This window comes from Crocodylus siamensis, chromosome 7 (genome assembly GCF_052110815.1).
Source record: "Crocodylus siamensis isolate JL-2025a chromosome 7, ASM5211081v1, whole genome shotgun sequence".
Taxonomy (NCBI): Eukaryota; Metazoa; Chordata; order Crocodylia; family Crocodylidae; genus Crocodylus; species Crocodylus siamensis.
Window position 1 is genome coordinate 44,039,269 of NC_143401.1, and position 25,112 is coordinate 44,064,380.

At 45.5% G+C, this 25,112-nt stretch overlaps 1 long non-coding RNA gene across 1 annotated transcript; it reads left to right on the plus strand.

The window, feature by feature from the left end:
- The first annotated feature begins 1,580 nt into the window (after window positions 1–1,580).
- Window positions 1,581–14,150, plus strand: LOC149859736 (uncharacterized). Its single transcript, XR_016443506.1, has 3 exons — window positions 1,581–1,827; window positions 11,793–11,930; window positions 13,700–14,150. It is a non-coding gene; the product is annotated as an uncharacterized LOC149859736 (long non-coding RNA).
- Window positions 14,151–25,112: the final 10,962 nt, after the last annotated feature.

Genomic DNA, 25,112 nt, shown 5'->3' on the forward strand with positions numbered 1-25,112 from the left:
GAAAAAAATTGTAAAGGTCCCATTTCCAATTACCAAAATGGTGCAATGAACCATTAAAAACACTAAAATAAATGTAAACAATCCTTGTCACTTTACATACACACACACAGAAAAATACCCCAAGAATTGTAAAAATATGTGCATTGTTACTGCATGTCAGCATTGTAAATGTGTAAATATGAATAAGAGAACTCCTTACTGCAAGGAGTTTTCCTTGGCAGATGTGTGTGTTTTCTCTTGCAGAAACATAGTGTAAAATTCAATCTAGTAGCAAAGGTGACTGAAACACTACAATGCCTCATTACCATCAGCAGCATTTTCTTCACCTAAGTCATGGTTTTATCAGCACAGCAAAAATTGTTTTGTTTGTTTGTTTTGTGTTGTTTGTCCTGTTGTGTGTTTGTTTTTTGTTTGGTTGTATTGTTTTAAGCTGCCAAAGTTTAAATGTATATGAATGTCATAATGATGTGATAAAAACCATTAGCAATACTCCCTTTAAAAATTGAATTTGTCCATGGATCCCAGACCAGGACACTTTCCGTCCAGTTTGGACAGAAGAGTTGTTCTAAACTTTGAAACAAAGAACAGCAATTCATATGAAAGTTTCAAGTTGTAAAGTTTACTTGTTTAGCAAAATGGCATTTATTTAAAAATGTAATATGTGCATGTTTAGTAAATAACTCGATGAAATGTTTTTAATGCTAAAGGAAATCTCATTTGTATTTAGATACTATTTATAACACCAACATACTAGGATGCGTATAAAAACTACATTAACCCATAGTTTTACAGGAAAAGCAAGAGCTGATAATCCTAGCGTATCAGTATTTATATAAAGAAGTAAAGGAAATTCTTTATTGATTAAAGCAAAATGCAGAATGGATGAATATGTAAAATTATGTGAAACCCTGAATAGCTAATTATGTCCAACGTGCAAAAAAAGACCTAACCTTCTGAGTATCAATCACTATTTCATTAAAGGAGGGGAGGTCCATGGAATAGGTTACAAATATATTTCATTAATAAATTGTCTTTACTTTTAGACTAACTGTTTGTGAACAATATATACAACCGTATCAAATTTTATTTGAACTGTTGGTGATGGACATGGATCAGCTTAATGCTGTGGAAAATACCACTAACTACAATGTGTATAAATAGTTTGCACAATTAAAAAGAGAACAAAGTAACCCATCAAATATGAATGAAGGAAGCCATTTAACAAATGCAGGAGAAAATATAGAAAGAAAAGTTTGGCAACCTATTTTTATGGGAAATTGATGATCAAGTTATGTATTTATAGCTGGGTAAGATAAAACATACTTTGGATTCCAAGTGAATTGGACTGGGGCCTATCGTTAACCATCTTAGTGCAGTGGTATATGAAATACAACTGGGGAGAAGAATCAAAATGGGTCCATGTATTTCAGTTAAAGTTATTCAATGGTGTATGAAATTTAATGTATTAAATTTATTTGAAAGCCACAGGTTACCCTAGCCCTGTCACCAGAAGACAGGTTGGCCCCTTTTAAGGCCAAAACTTTCTGGGCACAGAGTGCTGGTAAGGAGAAGGTTAAATGCTGAGCCTGGCCAGCTAGTCAGCTGACCAGAAGGGGCAGGCCAAAACTATAAAAAACCTGGGCAGAGCGGCAGTAGGAGCAGCAGCCAAAAGAGAAGGAGTGCATCCAAGAGCTCCATAGAGAGGCTTTGTAAGTGGTCCAAAGGCTGGAGGAGGGGATCTACAGAAGCCCCTGGAGAGATGGCAGCAACCCCAGAAGAAAAACTGTAGCCGATGGTGGAGAGCCATAGCACGAACCCTGCATAAATGTAAGCTGGCATGCTGCCTTCTTTAATCACATCTTTTTCTGGTGGCAATTATTGCCCGTGGACAGGACTGTTCATATTTCTTTTTGTTATTGAATAACACCAGTGGTTTGGATGAGGCTATCTGGGGAAGGAGGAGGCCTCATTGGGACCCTGCAACTGCATGGGGACCTGGTGCCAGTGTGGGTGCAGGATTTGGGGGTGCATTGATATTTTCAAGGGAGGCTCAGCATGATAGACAGCGGTCCTAAATGTTAGGTTACATTCTATTGTCATCTTTTCTATACTAACTGGAATAATGCTGATTGTAATGTGTTGTTGGATGAAACAAATATATTTTAAATTGAAATCACATGCCTTAATTGCTTCACAATATATAGCTTTGCAAAAATTATAGAGTGATCCGTTCAAAACAAAATGTTTTGAAGGATTAAGGAAGGGAAAGTTATACAAATAGACTTTTTGCCTATCGTTTTTAATCTTATGTATTTTCTTGAGTTTTGCATTGCCTTAAGAAATTCCATTTTGTATTGCTCTGTAGCTTGACATAAGTGTTCAATCTTTGTATGCTGTATATGTGAAAGAATGGGTGAGAGCATGTCTCTGGAAAAGGAAATCATCAGCTGTAGACTGGCTGAAGAATGCAGACAGATAACATATGAAAACAAGAATAATCCACCCCAAAACAGTGAGAGAACAATGACAATTGAACTCCAAGGAAGAACACAGTGATAACACAGGAAAAACCCAGAGAACTTAGTGAATTGACCAGGCTATAAAAGATAGGATGAAACATCAATTTTGGGTGTTGTTCTGCTTGACCTTGCTGGTGCAGGCTGACCCAGAACTTCCCACATAAGGCAGAACCAGCATCATAAAGGGGAGAACACTGGCATAGTCACTGGCTGATGTCATGTCCCTTGACCATCACAGTCAAGGATTTGCAATTAAACATCAGCATGACACTGGCTCTCCCCACAGAACCCTCACTGTCGCATAACTGCTGGAGGTCAGGTACCTTTAGGGGCCACATGGGGGGTAGTAATACTTATGACCCCAGGCTACCTGAAGTGCTTGGGTTGAGACAGGTCAGCCCACTCAGATTGTGCTCATAACAGGAGACAAACCCAGAAGAGCCCTGACTTCCTGGAGAAAGGTGTCTGTGTTATGCTGCTGGGCTGAAGTGAGGCCTGAAGCAAAGACACTATTATTTTACTTATCAGTTTATCTATTTTCTTACACAGCCCAGATGTCATTGATCACAGACCTTTAAAAAGACCCCCAGACTCAGCCAACTTATGCTGGCCCCAGGCTACTTAGTTTTCTTCCTTCACAGACCATTCTACCTAGCACATGAAGCCAGATGCCTAGGGAAGACCAGGTGCCTACTCTGATCACCAACAGAACACCTGAGTGGAAAGGGGTGGGTTGTAGGGAGGAGGAGCCCCACAGAAGACTCTCAGACATTGTGACATGCACCTGTCTAAATGAACCCTATATAATCAGCAGGGATCCTGGTTTTCTCTGCTAAAAAAAAGCCCATTTCTTCTGATTAAAAAACTAACCTAAAATCTACATTTTTCCATGATTAGAAGGAAACACCACTAAATAGATAGATTGATCTATCATCAGGGATCCTGGTTTTCCCTGATAAAAATCCCAAATTTTCTGATTAAAAAAACCCCACAAATAAAATTTTCCATGATTAAAATAAAACACCACTATATTGATTGATCTATTGATCAATATAACTTTGTAGTGGTGTTTCATTTTAATCACAGAAAAAAAAAATTGGGTTATAAATTTTTAATTAATATTAATATTAATAATTAATATTTATATTTTATAATATATTAATATTATAGTTTAAATGTATATTATACATTTCTGTTTTAAATCAGAAAATCTAGGGCTTTTTTTTCCAGAGAAAACCAGGACCCCATAATTATGTAATGCTACCTCCTGATATTCTTTATAGTTACACCAAGTTGTAGCAGGTGAGATACAAAAATAGGAGAATAAGGCACTCATTCAGTGTGTGGCACCTGGGCCTACCCCAGAGTGGCTGCTCGGCCCAGGCCCCTCTACAAGCTAGCAAGGGACATGAAGGATAAAAAGAAGGGTTTCTACAAGTATTTTGGCAATAAGAGAAAGGTCAGAGACAGTGTGGGTGCATCCACACATGCAGGCACATGTGCTTGCAGTACCTCAAATAGAAGTGGTGCAAATTTGGGCTGGGGCATTTTGCTTCAGCACGCATGCCAGGACAGACACTTTGGTGTGGTGCAAGTTGTGCCACTTGGGGTAAAATAATCCTGCCTGAATCTGCATCCAGGGGGAGCTAAAGCTTGGGGTCAGCACCTGAGCTGACACCAGTGTTAGGGTGACAGTATTTGGATCTTGGGGGGCACTGGATTTGTAGCTGAATAAAGGCTTTTTTCCATGTCTCAGCAGAGCTGATGACCACAAGGCAAAATGATATATTAAAAGTAACATTGCAAATGCTTAAGCAAGCAGTCTTCTAACAAGGTCATAGTGTTGTAAAGTATAGAGCCCATTGTGTAAGGAGAACAAGCTGCAGCCTGCCAGCTATCATCAGGAGATAAAGCAGAAGCAACACCTTAGAGATGAAGAAGGAGTCAGAAAGAACCAGAAAGTGACCAGAGGAAGCGGAGGCCAAAGTCTTATGCAAGCACTCATAACAAAAAGTCATGTAAATGAATGGCATGCATAGGTAATTCCATGCTAATGAAGTGAACAATAAACAGAGGTGGAGCTTGAGTAAGGAGGAGATATGGGTGGAACCAAAGGAGGGGTGAAGGTGGAGTAAATGTTAATGAGCATGAAACAAGGTGTATAGCATGTCAAAAGAACTAATGTTCTCTGCAGATGGTTTATTTTTTGGAGGGGGGGACCTGGCCCAAAGCTGTCTCCATTCTGAATGAAGCTGTTGTGAGCAAAGTGTGCTGGTGTTTGCTCCCTGCTTGCTCTGGCTAATGAGTAACAGGTTCCATGGGCAATTGGATCATCATCTTCCTAGTTGCTGGGTGCCGCATGGAGTCAGGGTCTAACACCCAGTAGTGTAAAAAGCTGCCCTCTCCTGGCCCCATCAATACAAAAAGATTCCCTAGCAAATAACTCAGGGCTACGTGCCTTTAGGAGCTTCTGAGGGAGGAGCCTCTGGGAGGAAATTGGCCACATCCTTTGTTGTCCCAGGCTGCTGCTGCTGCTGGTTGTTGCAAGTTGGGTCTTAAGAGCTTCTGGGGAGAAGATGACCAGGCCCCTTTCTGTCTCTGGCTACTGCTAGCTGCTGGCTTGGTCTCAGAGCTTTTGGGGGCAAATTCACTGCACCTGCTGCTGTTTCTTCCCCCCCATGGTCCTCTGCCACCCGCTCAGGAAGGACCCATCACACTGCACCCTAGCATGCCACCCCAGCATCTGCACTCCTGTTCTGGCTTGCTCCCCAGCCCACCACCAAGCCATGGGGAGGGAGTCCATGCTGCCTTAACTGACTGTTCCTTCTGCATTTCCCCACAACTGCCTCATCATCTACTTCTGTGTTTGTTTTCCTGTGGGGTGTGGGGGGTACCCCGTGGTATTCTTGCAGGAGACCCTGATGACTCCAGCCAATGAGCTTAATTGGTGGGTGAAGTTGGGAGGCAAGGTCTTTTTAGGTCACCTCTCAGCCACTTCTTGCGGGTTGGCCACCCTGTTCTCCCCAGGCCTGCAGCTGGAGGTTCCCCAAGATGCTGAAGTGGTGCCAAGCTGTCTGTTGCACCTTTGGGTCCAAGTGCAAGGCTGGCCCTGGACCTTCTGAAAGTGTATGCCCCTGTAAAGGACCCAGAATTGGTGGATTTTTTCCATGACGTGGCCACTTACATTGGCACCCTCAACCCTTGCAAGTGCCTGGTCCTTGGTGGGGACTTTAACTTCAACTTAGATACATAAGACATGTTGGACAGGGAGTGGAACTAGGCTGCTGTGGGTGTCCTTGAGGAGATCCCGATGAACTACTCCCTGGTGGATATCTGGCATGTTTGTCACACTATTACCCCCCCACCTTCACCTATATCTCCCTCAGTGTCCCCCTCAGGCACACATATTTTTGGTATCCCACTCAAATGCACTGATTTTGACCGTTTGACCCACATGACAATCCTATCCTGTTTTTTTTTCATTAGTTGTCCCAAGAATTTAGTTGTTTCATTCATCCATTTGCCCCTGTAAAAAGGGGCCACTATTTAGCCAGTTGGGCCTTGCCAATGGTAATCAAGTGGACAAATAGATATGAGCTTCTGTGGGCAGGCCAACTGGTACCTGATGACACTACCCCTTGTACCACCTGACTGCTGAAGCAGCCTTGAGAGTTCCCTGCACCCTCTACCAATGCAGTAGTCTGGTAGTGGGGGCTGCTGCCTATGCACCTGCCAGACCCAGATGGGGACTGCACCACTAGTAGAGACATCCACCCCTCTGAGTCAGCTTCCAGTGGGCTATGGGTGCAGAGTTACCCTTTGAGTGGCACTAGTGCGATGTGTGCCCCTGCCCAGCCATCGGGGAAGCTATCACCTGGAAGATGTTCCCAGTGTGGTGGCCTGCTTTGAACTGTCAAAGCATATCCTCCTGGCCGCAATTGGCCAGGAGGTCACCACCTCCAGCTAGGTCCAAGGTGTCAGCTCTGAGCAGACTCCTCTGTCTGGTTCCTGCCCATTGCTTCCCTAGCAGGAATTATGGTGTTCTCTTTTGAAAACTGAAAAATCCCTGATAAAAAATTCCCAAAAAAGCTCTGTAAAATACCCCAAAATCCATGTTCCTCTACAATTAAAACAAAAGACCACTGTATATATATATAGAGTGAGAGACAGTGGTCAGTTGGATAGTGTTTTATTGTTTTATCTACAGTGCTAAAGCAATTTGAAAGCCTACCAGTGTCTTTATTATCATAATGAATTATAAATACCTATATGTTTTGTTTTTTGCCTTTGGTTTTCTTACCAAAGAGCAGTTAGAGCTCTCCTGACTGCTTCACTAACCTGGATGTGGGGACAGCTGGGCCTGCAGCCACAGCTCCTTCCAGAAAGTCTCATCCTGCAGGGGGCATGGAGGGTGTGTGCTGGGGAGGATACGGAGTTTGCAGAAGTGGGGGTGGGAAGAAAGGTGGGGGGTGAGGGTTGCTGTGGTGGGATGTTTGGAGCCATGGGGTGTGTTGGTAGGTGTGGGAAGACTGTGGTGGGATTGTGAGGGGGGCTGCTCAGGATGGGTGGGTCCTCTGCCTCTGCAGGGTGCAGCTCCCCCCATAAAGCTTACTGACTTCTCTCCCCACAGGGGTAACAGCTCCCCGCAACAGGGGCCACCTGGCCCCTGCAGGGGCTACCAAATCCCCTACAGGGCCCAGGTGCCCCACCTCTACTTGTTTCCTCAGTCCCCCAGTGGCTGCCCCACCTTGCCACACCCCTTGCTTGCACCCCAGATTGCTATACATCTCATAGAATGCCCCCCCAGGGCTACATCCTACCCACAGGGGCAACAGCCCCCCACAGGGGATACTGACCCCTCAACGTGGTCCACATGGCCCATGCAGTGGCTCAGGGCTTATATGCCCCATTCCACTTGCTCCCCCAACCTGTCCCCATCCCCCACCAGCTTATTCAGCCCCCCAATGGCTGCCCTACTTGGCCTCACCCTCTGCTTGCACCCCAGGTTTCCAATGGATGTGTCACCCAGGTGAACCCCTGCTTGAACCCCCAGACCTCCCTATTGCTGTCTCACCCAGACCCACCCCCCCATCTATCCCTAGCAAAAAAAAAAAAGCTCCACACTCATCAGCAGTAGCAGAAGCCATCAGGGTCACTGGGGCCTTGTGGCAGAGTCCCCACCCCCCCACACACACACAGCACAGGGCAGAGGGGGGGCAATGGGAACTGGCCCTGATTGCCTGAGACCCACACTGCTATTGCCACACAGTGCAGGTGTGGCCCAGGTTGGCAGGGTACTCCATGTCTCCGCATGCTGTTGGGCAGCTGGGGCCACTGAAGCTGTCACCCAGGGCCTCGCACCGCTCAGTCTGAGTGGCCCCAGCCTGATGCAGAGCCATGCAGTGCCCTGCTAACCCAGGCCACACCCACATGATGGGGTGGTGGCAGCGTGAGTGCCAGGTGGTTGGGGCCTGTCCCTTTGCCCTCCCTTGCCCCTTGCTATTTAGGGCACTCTACCACAAGGCCCCAGTGACCCTGATGGCTGCTGCCACTGCTGGTGAGTGCAGGGCTTTTTTTTTTTAAATTACCAGGATGCTGGGGCTGGGTGGGGTGGCAATGGGGGGCGCTGAGGGGGAAGGTGTTGGTTGGGGCTAGGAGGGCAGTAATCAGGGCTGCTGCAGGAGCTGGTGGGGGATGGTGCCAGGCAGGGCAGTGACCTGGGGGACTCAGGAGCAGGCAGGGGATGGGGCCAGTGGGGGTACCCCCATGTCCCCACCCCCCTCATGCAGCTCCTCACCCTTTACTTATCAGACAGAGTCCAGGTCCAGCTCCCTAGAGGGCAAGGCAGTGTGCTTCTGCACCGGGGTGAGGGACAGCCATAGAGATGCTTTGGCTGGCTACTAGGGCTGTGTGAAGATTCGGGTGCTAATTCAATTTGAGGAAATTCAGCCTGATTTAGCAGCTGAATTGAAATCAAATTCGGAGACCAATAAAATGGTCTAAATCAATTCAGAAAAGATTCAGAGAAAGATTTCACCTCTGCCTGGCAGCCAGTGAGTCTTTTTTTGGTTTTTTAAAGAACTGAGATGATGGGGCTGGGTGGGGCAGCCACTGGCTAGGCTAGGAGAGTGGGCAGGGGTTCGGGATTTTAAGGCCCATCTTGACAAAGCCCTGGCTAGAATGATCTAATCAGGGATAGTCCTGCTTTGATTGTGGGGTTGGACTAGATGACCTCCTAAGGTCCCTTCCAACCCTAATTTTCTATGATTCTAACCTTAATTTTCTATGTTACTATTATTCTATGAAAATAATAACATTTTTATGTAAGGGGAAAATCACTGGTGCATGTTACAGTATGAGAGATAAAGAAAGGAAGTCTAGATTAACTGTGATAAATTGGCTATTTCTCAGCACACAGCAAAATGGCTCTTGAAGGCAGAAAGAGTCTTGCTGGGATAAGAACTTTGTCCTTGAGTGAGTCCTGGCAAATGAGCTTCCTGTTGAAGAATCTATGTGCTCCTGAGTTCCAAGGCACCACAGTTACTATTTTAAGTACTCTGAAGAATATTAAGTGATAAGACGTTCATTTGAGCACATAGAAATGTCTTCCAGAAATATTTTTTTGTATTTTTTTTCTTCACATGAGAGGGACATTGAAGTCTTATTATGCTGTGGTCTTGATTCCTACCTCTTAATGAAGAATGGGCTCCATGGATAATCTATCTGATCTGAAACAGAGTGGGCACATTATTCTAATCCTGGGGCAAAGTACAGGAATCTGAATAGACAGGGTAAAGGTAACTTTAAGTGTGTATCTTGGACAATTTGTGGGTGACATAGAGCAGTCTCAGGTCTACCTTTTATTTTCCATGACTTTATATGACCTGAGCTCTCATGACTCTCCCTCTCTCTCCCACATTCCCCTTCCAATGCAGGCCAGACAACAACCACATTAAGTGTGTTACCTATAGGCTATTCCATCCCCTCCATAGTGCTGTCACAATGGGGTGGGGAAGTAGTATATTCAGCCCATATTTTATGTAGTAGCAGTACAGTGAAATTGTAGCCATATACGAGAGGCACAGATTTTTGTGGGTTATAACTTCTATTAAACTAACTGGGTGTAGGTGTAATTTTAAATAATGTTTTGAATGCAGGACATGCTTCTTCATGTTCTTAAGATCATAGGAAAATAGGAAGGGACCTAATGAAGTCATCTAATCCAACCCTTTGCTCAAGGCAGGATCATTGTTGACCAAACCATCCCACTCAAGTGTCTGTCTAACCTGTTCTTGAAGATTTCTAGGGATGGAGATTCAGTTGGAACTTCTCCAGGGGCATAGATAGATGCAACAATATTTCCCATTTATGGTGAAGTAACTGCATTTGTATTTGCACAAAACTCTAAAAGTCCATTTAGTGCATTTAAGCATTCATTAAAGCGTTAAAGTTTAGGGCATTAAATTAAGATCACAGCTGGGTGGGGAAATGCTAACTGGAGCCTACCTGGGTACCAATATACAGGAAATCTCCATTGACAATGAAACCAAGCTAGCCAATCTTATGGGAGTTGAGAAAACAGCTACCCTTCAATGCAACAGGTGGCCAGTGACTTCAGTAGAAGGACTTAAGTGCCTGTACACCAATGCCAGAAGCATGGGGAACAAGCAGGAGGAACTAATCCTCTTGCTCTCCAATGGACACTATGATCTATTAGGGATCACGGAGACCTGGTGGGGCTCCTCTCATGACTGGAGCACAACCATAAAGGGCTACGTCCTTTACAGAAAGGATCAAGTAGGGAAGAGAGGTGGGGGTGTTGCCCTCTATGTGAAGGAGCAGTACATCTCCCTACAGGCCAATGTCTGCCCCAAAGAAGAACAGCTTGAACCCTCTGAGTCAAGCTCTGAGGGAGCCATGGTGAGAGAGACTTGACTGTAGGTGTATACTACAAGCCACGTAATCAAGGGGAGGAACTTGATCTAGCATTCACCAGTGAACTAACAGAGACCACCCACACAAAACATGGTTGTCATGGGTGACTTGAACTACCCAGACATCTCCTGGGAGGAATGCATGGCCAGCTTGGGTCGATCACAATCCTTCTGACCAGGACCGAAGAGTTTTTTTTGATTCAGGAGGTGCACAGGCCAACTAGAGGCAATGCAGTTCTTGACCTGGTCCTGGCCAAAAGGGATGCCCTGGTGACCAACTTAAACATTGAGGGCAGCTGAAGTGATAGTGACTGTGAAATCATTACATTCACAGTCCATTGCACGGCTGACAAAACAGATAGCAAGCTCAGTCTCAGACTTCAAAAACACAAATTTGAATAAGCTCAGGGCATTAGTAGTAGAGAATGTCCTGAGAGACGAAGGACCACAGGTAAAGGGAGCATGAGAAGAATGGTCATTCCGTAAGGATACAATCCTTAAGGCTCAGAGAAAATCCATTCCCTTTTGGAGAAAAACTAGCAGAAGGGTCAAAAAAAACCCCCTCTCGGCTAAGCAGGGAAGTTGCAGCCCTCTTGCAGAACAAGAAAGAGATGTGCAAACAATGGAATCTTGGGACAGCCTCTAAGGAAGACTACTTGAAAATGCCCCACACATGTAGAAAACAGATTACGCAAGCTAAGGCTAAAATTAGCTACAAGAATCAGGGACAACAAGAAGTCCTTCTTTAGCTACATAGGGAGGAAAAGGAAAAAATAATGGGAGTGTTGGACCACTGCTCAATGCCTCAGGATTCCTGGTCACTACCACTCAGGAAAAAATGGAACTCCTAAATGACTACTTTGCCTCAGTTTTTCTCAAGACCCAGGGGAACAGCATGTCAGGTAGGGCACAGAATGAGCAGGGTGGGATTGACATCCTTTCCACCATTGCCATAGAACTGGTGTATGATCAATTAAAGAAATTAGAAGTATATAAATCAGCAGGACCAGAGGATCTCCACCCAAGAATGCTGCAAGAGTTGGATGAAGTAATCGCAGAGCCCCTGGCAAAGATTTTTCAAAAATCATAGGTCTCTGGAGAAATCCCAGAGAACTGGAAGAACACCAATATTGTGCCCATCTTCAAGAAGGGGAAGTGTGAAGACCCAGGAAACTACAGGCCAATTTGCTTAACTTCTATTCCAGGGACAATCCTAGAAACATTCATCAAAGAGGCTATATGTGACAAACTTGCAGAAGGCATGATACTAACTGACAGCCAGCATGGCTTCATCGCAGGCAGGTCTTGTCTGACCAACCTCATTTCTTTCTATGATCAGGTGACTCATCACTTGAACAAGAGAAAAGCAGTTGACATCATATACCTCAACTTTGAGAAAGCCTTTGACCTGGTTTCCTATGCTGTACTGATCAGAAAACTGGAAGATATCAGGCTCAACAATGGGACCATCTAATGGGTATGAAACTGGTTGCAGGGTAGTACACAGAGAATCAAAATGAATGGATTGGTGCTGTCCTGGTGAGATGTGGGCAGAGGCATACCCCAGGGGTTGGTACTTGACCCAGTGTTGTTCAATATCTTCATCAATGACCTGGATGAGGGGGTGAAAAGCCCATTGGCCAAGTTTGCAGATGACACCAAAATATGGGGTTGTGTGGACACACCTACAGATATGCTACAGATACAAGCAGACCTAGACAGGCTGGCATGTTGGGCAGAATGTAACTAGATGAGGTTCAATATAGAGAAATGCAAAGTGCTGCATCTGGGAAGGAAGAACCCCCAGCACACCTACAGTCTGGGCATCGCTAATTTGACCAGCACTACAACTGAAAGGGATTGGGGGTAACAATAGAGCCCAGCATGAATATGAGCCAGCAATGTGATGCAGTAGCCACTAAAGCCAATAAAACTCTGGCATGCATCAATTGATGCATCTCCAGTAAATCCAAAGTAGTTATTTTCTTGCTTTACTCACCATTGGTGTGGCCGCACCTGGAGTAGTATTTGTAGCATTTGTGACAAGAAACAATTTGAAAGATACAAGGTGCAATGGAGAGGTATATGGCAGAGGTGGGTTAATGGGGCGAAGAGCCTGGCATCATGGACCTACTACACAGACCCCAGGAGGGAATTAGCTGGAGGGCTTGGCCAGCAACCAAGAAGAAAAATTCCAGATTTGTGGCCCGCAACAATTCTCAAATTACAATTCCATAATACACTCATTAGCAAACATGGCCAGTAATGAGGAGGAGGGTGAGAATAATATGAAATGGATCTGCAGAACTTGTGCAACAATTCAAGTAGACAGAAGAGAAGCTCTAGCAGTACTAGTGGCCAACAACAATTCAAATATTATATTATGTAAAGGAGATTCATAATTTTAAAGTATTTAATAATGTATGTATTTATTTTAGTACACATTCATTACATAGTTATTATACATTTCTTTACATGCTTATTTACAGAAACAGTTGCTTGTTAGTAGGCTACTGAAGGGACTTCTCGCTCAATGAACATGAGTCCCCTCAATGATATGTTTTTATACTGGATAGTGTCCTATTGAAAATAACCTCAGCTGCATTTGTGGCTTAGCCAGCAAACAAGGAGAAGGGTGAGTAGAAAGCCTTGCCCTCCTGATGTGGCATCAGGCTCACAATTAGGTACTTTTTGAAAAAAAGGTACTTTTCCCCAATCCAGAAGGCCCAGCTATGGGAATAGAGGGACCTAGGAAGGAGCTTGCTCATTATTATGGCCAGTAACCAGGATGTATGAAATCACAACTCCCACCCCGCTGCTCCCCGCCATGGTGAGAGGCAGGGAGGGAGGGCGCATAATCATTTGCCTTATATTCAATATCTTCTTTTTCATTACAAGGAATCAGTGTGCCCAGTATGTGTGTTGTAAGAGGCAGCTGCGCGGGGGTGGTGATAAGGCAGATCTACCTGCTTTGAAATACTGTGATAAGGAATTGAACCATTACAATCATAAATAATATTAATATTATTACAAGCATTCTTAATATATAACTATTGGAATTAATATTATTATTGACTCCTATTATTAGTATTACCTGTTATTATATTATGTGTCTATAATTATTATTATATTATGTGTGGATGAAAGTCAACTATAATTATAATGCATAATAGTTCAGTTGTTGAGACAATCCTGAAAGAAGTGTTGTCATCCTCTTCATCTTCTCTTTCTTCCTTTTCTCTTCAGCCTCTTGTCACACCCACAGGGATTGATGAGTCTGCGGCTAGCAGTGGGAGGGGATCTAAAACCAGAGGGAGGGAAGAAGGATAGAAAGAGCATTGGAATTTGTATTGGTGCCTCTTGTGCTCCTTGTGTACCTTCCTTCATGCCGATAAAATTCCACCAGCCCCATTTACAATAAATTTGAACTGAACCAATACATCTCACATAAACCAGAGAAGACCCTATCAGGGTGACTGTATCTGGGTGTGGGGCAGTGGTGTACCAATAGTGGCAGATAGGGTATCCAGCCCAGGTGTGGACACAAAGGAGGCACCATTGGCAGGTGCCTGGGGGTGCCACCACCCTGCAATACTTGCCCCCCACCTCCCACCACTGCCAAAGCTGCCACCAAAGGCAGTTTGTCTGGGATGTGTGATAACAAGTTGGCAAGCATCCATATGCGAGGCTGGCAGTGGTGCTGAGGTCACCCTGTCTGTTCCACCCGTTTCCATGGGTCCCCAAAGTGCTGTGCCTGGGGTGGTCACTTGTTTTGCAACCCCTAGGGACAACCCTGGCACCCTCAAGGAACAGACAAGTGTCAGGTGTCACTTACCAAAGGTGGTGTGGAGCACATTGCCATGTCCTCTTTTGAGTCAAATGTCACAGAGTTGTGGGCATCAAATAGCACTCAAAGATTCACTGCAGTCTGCTTGATGAGACTGAAGTCGATCCCTGGATTCATATTGTTGTGCTCCCTAGGGACAAGTCTCATGACTGGGATGAGTTCTCTTCTGCCTCCACTGTGCTGTAATCCCTCACCCACCTCAAACCTCCCTCGTCAATACAGACCTCTGCCCCCACAATTTAGTTTAAAAGGGCCCACCAATGGAAAAAAAGCTGCAATTTAGGTCCAGGAGCAGCTAGAGATGCATAGGCTATAAATTCGTTGTGCCCCTGAACCCCAAAGACCCCCAGCAACCACAGTGGACCCCGCCTGACCCCCAGCAGAGCTGGAGGTGAGCAGGACCCATGGTGGTGCTCTTATGAGCACTCGTGGTGCTCTGGTGTGGTCCCAGAGGACTGGAAGAGGGCGAACGTGGTTCCAATCTTCAAAAAGGCGAGGAAGAAAGACCCAGGAAACTATAGGCCAGTCAGTCTTACCTCGATCCTAGGCAAGCTGTTTGAGAAAATTATGCTGGCACACATCCATGAGGGGCCAGCTGGGGACTGCATGCTTAGGGGCAACCAACATGGGTTCATCAGTGGCAGGTCCTGTCAGACCAACCTGGTGGCCTTCTATGATCTGATTACCGGATCATTAGATGCAGGGGTAGCAGTGGACATAGTCTTCCTGGACTTCCAGAAGGCTTTCGACACTGTCTCTCACCCTGTTCTCATTAAGAAACTGGGGGACTGTGGTGTCGATGCCCACACAGTCAATTAGGTCACCAACTGGCTGGAGGGCCACACCCAGAGGGTGGTAGTGGATGGGTCCTTCTCAACCTGGAAGGACGTGGGCAGTGGGGTTCCGCAGGGCTCGGTCCTCGGGCCTGCACTCTTCAACGTCTTCATCAGTGATTTGGATGAGGGGGAAAAAAGCACCCTGTTCAAATTTGTTGATGACACTAAGATGCGGGGGGATGTGGGCACACTAGAAGGAAGCATCAGGCTACAATCAGACCTAGACAGGTTACAAGGGTGGGTGGATGGGAATAGGATGGGATTCAACCCAGACAAGTGCAAGGTGATGCACCTGGGGAGGAACAACTGGCACCATACCTACAGGTTGGGGAACTCCCCTCTTGTCAGCACGGAGGCGGAAAAGGATCTTGGAGTCATCATTGACTCCAAGATGAACATGGGCCGGCAGTGTGGGGAGGCAGTCAGGAAGGCCAACCGTACCTTGTCATGCATCCACAGATGCATCTCGAGCAGGTCCAAAGAGGTGATCCTCCTCCTCTATGCGGCACTGGTCAGGCCGCAGTTGGAGTGCTGTGTCCAGTTCTGGGCGCCACACTTCAAGAGGGATGTCGACAGCATGGAGAGGGTCCAGAGGAGGGCCACTCGTATGATCAGGGGACAACAGGGCAGGCCCTATGAGGAGAGGCTACGGGACCTGAACCTGTTCAGCCTCCACAAGAGAAGGCTGAGGGGGGATCTTGTGGCCTGTTATAAACTAGTCAGGGGGGATCAGCGGGCATTGGGGGAGTCACTGTTCCCCCAAGCACCGCCAGGAGTGACCGGAAATAACAGTCACAAGCTGGCTGAGGGTAGGTTTAGGTTAGATATCAGGAGGTGCTACTTCACAGTCAGGGCGGCTAGGGTCTGGAACCAGCTTCCAAGAGAAGTGGTGCAGGCTCCTACCCTGGGGGTGTTTAAGAGGAGGTTAGATGAACATCTTGTTGGGGGTCATTTGACCCCAGTATTCTTTCCTGCCATGGCACGGGGTCAGACTAGATGATCTGCTCAAGTCCCTTCCGATCCTAGAAACTATGAAACTATGAAACTACATTACCAGGACAGGAGTAGGCAAAACATTTTATTTTTGCAAGTTTGATTACATCAGAACAGCAGTGGTTGCTAATCTCAGATTGAAACAATGTACAAAAACCCCAGTGCCCTGGGGTGACTTGTTGAAAAAGCAGCTACACCAAGCTCTAGGCCACAGACCTCCCTACAGTCCCTGCCCCCAGCTTGGTGCAGACAGGTGAGAAGCTGTTAATGGAGAGGGGAAAAATGAAGAATGAGGATGAAATGCATGATGATGGTGAACAATACAGTGAAGAGTCTTCCAACATGGAAAATATGGAGGACATGGGTGAGCAGGAGGAGGAGAAGGCAGTACTGCTTTTGCAAATGCTATTTACCTGAGGATTACTGCTGCACCACTTGAGAAGGATAAGAATGATGAAAAAGTATTCAGTGGCAAAGTGTGTTCTTGCTTTAACAGCAATGAGAATAAGATGATGAAGATACAGGTACTCAGAGGATTTGGAATACCCAGAGGAAAATGAGGAAGTGGAAGATGACTGGGCTCTGTTGAAAAACCTGAGGAGGACCAGAATCCACATGTTGTGGGCCCATGAAAGCAGCTTGGACTGGTGGGAGTGAATCATGTTGATGACTTGGAATGACCAGCAGTGGCTAGAGATGTTCTGAATGGAAAGAGAGACATTCGATCATATTGTCTCAATTCTGGGGCCCCACATTGTGAGGTAGGACACTAACATGCATCTGGCCATCCCACCAGGCAAGAGCATTGCAATGGCCATCATGAAACTGGCCAGCCCATGCAGCTTCCACTACATTGAAAACCAGTTTGGCATGGCTGCCTGCATGGCCAGGTTGGCAACTCATGAGATATGCCGGCTGCTAAAGGAAATCACTTCAAACAAAATGATCCACCTGGTGAATCCTCAGCAAGTCATGGATGGCTTCAATGCCAAGGGGTTCCCAAACTGCATGGGGGATTTAGACAGCACTCACACCCCAGTGCTGTGCTCTGAATGGAGGGGAAGGGCTTTCACAAACAGGAAAGAATATGCCTCCATGCTCCTGCAAACAATGGTGGACCACCGGGAATAGTTCATTAACATTTTTAGGCTGGCTCATGGTAAGCTGGCAGTGCTAATTATGCATGCGTGTTCAAGAATGCCCCTATGCCTGACCTCATGGAAAAAGGACACTACACACCCAGTGTGGAGGAGACTGATCCATGGTGTTGCCATGCTCCCATCTATATTAGTGGACACTGCCTACTAGGGCTGTGCGAAACAGCACTGTTCCATTTTGACTTCCATGTCAATGTTTCAACAGAACAGTGTTTTGTTTTGAGTTTCATTTCATTTTGAAAACACCGTTCCATTTCATTTAATTGAAACTGTTTTGCTGTTTTGACACTGTTTTGACATTTTGCCAATAGACAAATGCCTATGTCATTGTCATTTTTTGTCTGATTAAGATGAACCTTGTAGGGATAGTAGCTCCTTCTGAGACCATGCAGGGTTTTTTGGGAAACTGTACCACAAAATACGGAAAGCAAAACTCATGTCACTCATAAGTGTGAAGACACAGGGGGGTGAAAACTGCAGGTATGGTAGCCCCTGATGAGTCCATAAAGCCTGCTAGCTGTCACTGAGGTAGGTGCAGGGGTTTCTGGGACACCGCACCTCAGGCTGCTGACAAGCAAAAATTGTGACATGGGTGACACTGTGTGTGTATAGAAAATCATGGACTCAATATAGACAGTGGAATTCTGACACACTACAACCTGCCAGACATCTGACTCCCCAGGTACCTCTTCACTTTTACCTGCACTGCTACATCCTCCTTCCCCCCTGCCCCCACAGCCTGTCCATCACCCCTGATGCCTCCCTTTCCATTTTCATTGACTGGCTTTCTTGCCTGCATTGCATGCCAGCCTCTGGCTTCTTTATTATTCTTTCCATCCAGGAAGAGCACACACGCAGACCAACTGCAAGTGCTTCCTCATCCTGACAAAGGGATTTCCAACCCAAAAGCTGGTATTCTAGGCAGCTGAGCTGAGCTCACCTGGAGCCTTACAACTTGACTGCAACCAGCAAGCCTCATGCCTGTCAAAGACGTGACAGGTCTGGGCTTTCCCCAGCCAGGACTCTGTGTGTGGGGTAGATGCAGGTTATCATCCGTCTTCCCCACATTTCAGGAGGGGGACCCTTACCCCTGGCATTTCCTGGGGCTGCCGTGACACCAGCAATCCTATGAGACCTCCCTGACCCTGGCAGAGTGCAGTTTTAGTGGTCATACCCAGGACCTGGGGCCTCCTCCTTCCCCATAGCCCCAGTCCATACCTCCAAGTTCATCCTGGCCCAGGAGCTCAGCAAGGACATGTTCTTCCCATGCTGGCTGGTGATGCAATGAGTGATGCCTCCAGCTCTGAGAGCAGGGCATTCAATGGCTTTTAAAAAAGGAAAAAAGGAAATAAGTACAGATGGAGAGGGGAGGGTGGCATTCACTTCATCTGTACCTGGAGCTTGGGGAACTCCAGCAGTGGGAGGCTCACCTTCAGGAACACCAGCTGCTCCACCAAACCAGGATCCAAGCAGCTGTGGTGGGGTTTCAGTACATCCCCTGCAATTTTGAACACCCTCTTACTCTGAACACTGGCTTCTGGACAGAACAGGTGTTCGCAGGCAGCTGTGGCCAAATGCTGCCACATTTGGTTGCGGCTTGCCTAGTAGGCCAAGGGGCTGCACAGCAGTGGCTCCATATTCTCAGCAAGATAGGCAGCCATCAAGGCCTGCATGCTATCTGCCTGATGGTGGGGTCTGGGTCCTCTGGACCCCACCATGGCAGCCATGCTCTTGGCCCACATTGGCAGTGTCTGTGGTGGAGGAGGAGACTGGATGGTGGATGGCATACTAGTATGGGACAGTGAATCCCCCTCTTCCATGTCCCAATGCCTCACCCATTCTTCCTCCCTGACTCTTCACCAGCATTTCTGTGCACTGATTCAGGCTTTGGCTGCTGCATACACTGCCCTTCACCCTCAGGTCACACATGGCAGCCAGCATGTGGACTGTACTAGACCACAAGGGATCAAGCCATTTTCTGATGCCCTCCTCCAGCTGCCTCACCAGTGCCTGCATGTCTGATGACAGTGGCCTTCCCCAGCCAGGAACACTGATCGCCTGGAAACTCTCCATTTGGCTCCAGGGCCCTGGGATTGGAAGGGACCTCAGGGAAGAACCACAGTCACAGGCACAGTCAATATGAGAGCAGTCCTTCTCCTCTCTTCCCCTCACTCTTCTTACTTTCTGTTTCCCTGAAGGCAAGCCCAGCTTGAACTTCAAAACTCAAAATGTTTCAAAACTTTCAAAAAGTTTTTACTGCCCTCATTTATTTTCAAGGCTGTTTCAAAGCCCTTCATTTTATTTTGATGTTGCTGTTTTGAACTCAAAAAAGTCAAAACAGCATCAAAAGGAAAGAGCTAGTGAAATTTTGCACAGCCCTACTGCCTACCCCCTAAAGCCCTGGTTCATACAGACTTATGGGAGGGAACATCTCCAACCTGCAGAAGCTGCTCTTTAACTACCATCTGATCAGTTGCAGGATGGCTGTAGAATGTTCACTTGGCTGACTAAAAGGGCAATGGAGGGCGCTTATGTGTCGGCTTGTGATGCAGCCAGAAAATATCATGACCTTTGTAGTGGCAGCCTAAATGCTGTACAACATCTGTGAAAGCCATGGAGAAGTTTGCAAGGAGTCATAGGAAGAAGAAGCATGACAGGTAGTAGGCAGACAACAAAGACGTGTCCAAGCAGCAGCAGCACAGGGACTGAGGATAAATCCTTCAAAGAGAGGCTGGTTGGGCGGCCCTTGTACATGATTGTTGGACAGGATATATTGCTGACAACAACACCTAAGAATGCTTTGTTTTTTCTCTTGGTTATGTTAAAATAAATTAATTTACATTTTAAATCTGTGTCTGTATACAAGAACGTGAGATGTTGTGGGTGGGGGGCAGAAGGGAGGACTGTCAGGGGAGTGGGGAGGAAATGTGGACTGGGCTAGGGGTTTTCTGCTTCCAGACTATGAGTGGTTTGGGGGAGGGGGGCATTATGCACTGTCACCTACATCTGAATAAGCCTGCCCCCCCCCACCATGGGCAAAAAGGTTAACTATAGCTCTTTGTGGGCTAGGCAGATGGTGGCCAAGGTGAACAGCAACCAATATTTTCAAAAACATTTCAAAAACATTTATAAAGCATTTCATGGCACACCTCCAAAGCCATATGTCACACTACACAAACAGATTGATGGTGGAACCTGGGCAGGGAATAAGAGGGTTCCAGTGAAAGTTCTCATTGGAAGCTGTATGCAGATCAATGAGCTTGGGAATGCAGGGAAATGTAGTCCAAAGACACCAGAACAAAAAAAAAAGTCAGAAGAGCTTGCCAGCTCACTGCCACCACCAACATTGACAGCAGTCACCAATCAACCGGGTGACAACAAACACCTACCCACCCACTACTGTAAATCTTGAACATTTCATGCTATCATAGAAGTTATACAGTAAATAAAAGAAGAGGCACATATATTTGTAACATGGTGGGTGGGGTTGGGAAAGGAATGGGAGGGGAGGAGTGATGTGGCTTATTTTTGGAATGGGGACTACAATGGGATCTTTGGGATCCCATACTGATGGAGAGAGACCAGACCAACCAACTGAGCATAGGTGGGTACAACTGACAAGGTTTTGCGGATTACTGTGCCCAGGGGAGACTCCCAATGAGAGGCTGGAGGTGGGAGCGGGGACAGGGGAGGCCGGTTTACATGTGCCTCCTGCTGTAATACATTAGGGAAGATATTACAGGGGGTAGATTGGTATTTCATTCCCCCTACTGACATCTCTGGGGAATGACACAGGAGACTTAACTCACTCAAAAGTGCCGTGTTGTGCAAACATGAAAGCTGTGACATGAAAACACAAATGCGTCACACCAAAAAAAATAAGCTGTGTACAAATTTTCAGGTGCTCAACATTAATGCCCATTTCATCTACACATGCCCCAGGTAGCCTGTTCCAATACAGACCTGAAGAAGAATGCCATGCATCAAAAATCCTGTCTGAAACTATCCCAAGCATGCAGTTGTCCAATAAAAGATATCATCCCCAATAATCATTGTCTGTATATATTACTGTTTATATATGGTTCTATATGCTCTCTCTGGAATATGATACTGTCTTTTGGGTAAAGATACATATTCAAAGCCATGGGAGGCTAGAGCTAGTATGAATTGCAGCCCCACTCAGTATTCTGGACATAGGAGAAATCACAAATAAGAAAAAGGACCAGCCAGAGCACAGCTTGCCACTTAGGGGCTATTGCTGAAGCTCTTAAACTGCCCTCCATCTCATGAGAGGCTGCACCAAGAATTAACAGATCACAAATGTGGCTTTGACACCATTTTTGCCAACTTTCCTTTCCTCAGAAAAACTGAACCCAAATACCTGATGAGTTTGATATATTATTTTAGAAAAAAAAACTGTAAGCAGTGAGACAGCTTACTTTGAAGATGAGGGATTTGACAAGTCCATAAAAGAGTGTGATATATCTAGGCAGACTGTTTATAAACACCGTCCTATCTACTACATTTGAAGGAGGGAAAAAAAAACTTTCCAAGGCTATGTATCTCCTTATCCATCACTGAAAGCATTTGTTGCACAAGAAAGAGTGTTTTCATCAAATAGAAAAGCTAAGATAAGATTTAGAAGACAAATGGTTTATCATTCAGCACACTCCAGTCCTCTATTTAAAGCACAAATACAAATTAGTCAGTCAAATCAGTGTCCTGCTGAGCCATGAGCTCAGAAAACAACTGATGAATCATTCAAGAATTGTTGTATTGGGAAAAAGTATTCTATTCTATCTATTCTATCCTGTCTCAAAAATCCATTTTTATTTTTTATTTCTTTCACTCTTTTCTGAACGATTGATATTTACTCTCTGCTGAGCTTCTGCTCAGCAGGGCTCTTTCTCTGTATTGTCTTGGTATTTTGCAAGCAGAACTAAATTGGTAGGGATGAAAATTATTTTCTAATATTTATAGACTTAACCACAAGCCTGTTGGAACAGTGTATCTAATAAACTACCTAAAAGCCAGTAAGTAAGGTTCAAGAGTTGCAAAAACTGATTGCCTATTAATGGATTTGAAGAGTGGGAGTCAGGGTTTTCAGTTCAAGGCCTGTGATTCTGAAATAGTCTCCATTTCACAGATCAAAAGGTTTTAGTGACCTTCATCCAGGTGACTCTGGGCACGTATACACATAGTTGGTACTGCACAGTCATTTAGTTCTTGCTTTAGCAAGTACTAAATGACTATGCAGTTCCTGCCAGTAGTGTGAAGTCCTGGAGGTGTACAGGTTATTTTAAAGTCTACACATCATGATTAGTGCCCATTGATGCTAAGTCACCGTAGCAATGAGCTATGTCACTGTAGCTTGTCGCTACGGTGACATAGCACCTCATGAAATGTGCCCAGTCAATACATTTGGTTTCCAGTTTGGTACTAGAGTCCACCTGGCATTTACATACAGGAGCAAGGAAAATAATAACTGACATAAAGTAGTATTAAAGAAATGGACAATCTGATCTAAATATCAACTGAATTTCAAAACAGGCAACTCTGTTTGGCAGAGATCCAATTGTGAATTTGCTGATTGACTCAGTGATAAATAATTCTATAAAGGCAGGACTTCATTGATTAATGGAAGATCTAAGAAGTCCTTTGATGACAAAACAAAACATGAATTTGCCTTTTAGATCCTGTGTTCCTACTATGAACTCTTCATTTTAGGGTGAAACTCAAAAAGGAAACAAATGGTCAATATTGAAAGGCACGACAGATACTTCACAAATTGTCACAATTCTGAGCAATGCATACAGTGTTCAGATAAGGGAAGTGAATTTCAGATGCTGCATGAATTATTCTGAAGGCAATGCCTGCAATAAAACTCTCTGTCCTTTATTTTGTTCTACATTAAGCATAAAATCTTGGATGAGCTGTGCACATACACAATTTTCTTCTGCTATCGAAGAATTTTTGCCTGAGTTTGTTGTAGCTAGACATGACAGCAATTTCCCTTCTAGATTCTGGTCAAATTCTTAATGGAGGACAACAATGCTCTTGGGCTTGGGAGTCAAATGGAAGAATCCTAGTAACTTTAGTCTTCTCTTTCATCCCATCTTTTGTTTTCTTTTGAGTTCATTTCAAAGGGTTTTAGGTAGTATAGAGAAACATTGACAAGCGCCATGGTCCTCATGGTTAAGAGCGTAAACAGCTTCTTGGGAGAATATTATTTGCTTCAGAAACAGAGAAATGAGGGAAACTGATGAGAATACAGAGGCTGAAATCAGCCACTTCAACATCCTTTCATGGCACAGATTAATTTAATGTTGTGTCAGTCTAGGCCTTGGTCAATTAACGTAATCTGGGCACAGCTACACAAGATGCTTTACTGTTCACAAGAACTAACTACTGTGCAGTAAACGTCCACATTTATATGTGCAGACACTTGCCACACAGTACTTGGCTCTAATCATGAGTAAATTTGCTACCTGTAGGTACATGTAGCAAATTTATTCATGAGTAATTACTGTGCTGTTGAGCATATGTACATGCCTGACCAGGAGCAAATGTGTTCCTGGTCAACTGGGCAGCAGGGGGTGAGAGATTGCCTCATGCCCTTGGGAGCTGCCTGCTGCCGGGGCGGACCTTAGCAGGGACAATGTCCCTCTGCCTCAGCAGCAGGGAGCTCCCAGGCCCTGCTCTGCAGTCATGGGGACAAGGCTGAGAGATCCTTATCGCCCAACCCAAGTCCTGCAATTGTGGGGCCATTTCTGGAAGATCTTTATCACTCAGCTAGAGTCCCATGGTCATGGGGCCCAGGTTGGGAGATCCTTCCCTTCCAGTGCCAGCAGCATGGCACTGGCAGCAGACAGCTGCTGGGGTCAGGAAGTAATGTCCCAGCCCCTCTGCCCCCCCCAGGAGACAATTGTCTCTTAGTCCCTGGTCTGGTCTAGGCTCCTGGCCTAGAGCTCCCCCTGGCTGTTGCAGGGACCTGTTGCAGGGTTCCATGGAGTGGGAGCATTCTGGTACTAGGAGCAGTGAACTTGATCCCATGTTTCTGAATGTGTAGATACGTGCCCAGGAGAGTTTACTTTAGAGTAAAGTGTTCCCAGATTATTTGCATATGTAGACATGCCTTCTGATGAGAAAAACCATTGCTTCATACCTGGGATCATCAGTATTTTTGGAATCATGTTGGAGATGTGATATATATACAGAAACAGATCCATGAGCTATTCACTTGCCCTTTCCATATGAATCCCTCCTCAAAGTCGTTTCCATTAAACATTGTAACTTGATTTCTTCAGTATAGAGCTGTAATGGCTATTTAGGCCCAGATTCAACTCCTGTTGGTATCAGTGGCTGTATCTACATGTGTGTTTAACTGCAGAGTAGACTAAATGGCTGAGGGGTGAAGTTTCACTATCTACTTGTGTAACACTGTTATGTCACAGTAAACTAATGTATGTGATTGCAGTAAATTAATTTATGCCAACATAAGAGAGTACTATTTTAAAGTGAGGTAATTAGCTGTGATTAAATGCACTTGACCATGGGTGTAAATTGCACCCACTCAGCCCAGCCACGGGTCTGGACTCCTGCCAGCTGCTTACCCCCCACACAGTTCTTCATGTTCAGCATCCTCATACCACACATAGTCCCACTGCTTCCCAACACCACCACCTGGAGCCCAGGGGTGTCCCCTAGTGTCCCAAGCCCTGATATAAATTGTTCTTCTCTGGCTCAAATTGCTGCTGTCCTGGGCGCACATATAAATGTTGCACCCAGGAATAGTTTACTTGGGCTCAAACTGCTCTGGAGTTTAT